Source organism: Sinocyclocheilus anshuiensis, unplaced genomic scaffold (genome assembly GCF_001515605.1).
Source record: "Sinocyclocheilus anshuiensis isolate Anshui unplaced genomic scaffold, SAMN03320099.WGS_v1.1 scaffold637, whole genome shotgun sequence".
NCBI classification, from domain to species: domain Eukaryota; kingdom Metazoa; phylum Chordata; class Actinopteri; order Cypriniformes; family Cyprinidae; genus Sinocyclocheilus; species Sinocyclocheilus anshuiensis.
The window spans coordinates 3,002,271-3,002,613 of record NW_015539816.1 but is presented as its reverse complement, the minus strand read 5'-3'; positions in this window follow the sequence as shown (position 1 = coordinate 3,002,613).

Below are 343 nucleotides of genomic sequence, written 5' to 3'. Positions count from 1 at the left end.
TGGAAACTGCGATACTTTTTCAGGATTCTTTGATGAATAAAAAGTTAAAAAGACCATAATTTATTCAAAATATAAATATTTTCTAACAATATAAATCTTTGCTGTCACTTATAAATTGAACACATCCTTGCTGAATAAAAGTTTTAATATCTTTCAAAAAAAGAAAGAATAAAAATGTACTGACCCCAAATTTTTGAACGCTATGTATATTGTTAGAAAAGATTTCGATTTTAAATAAATGCTCTTCTTTTTATCTTTTTATTCATCAAAAAAATCCTGAAAAAAGTATCACAGGTTCCAAAAAAATATTAAGCAGCACAACAGTTTCCAGCACTGATAATAA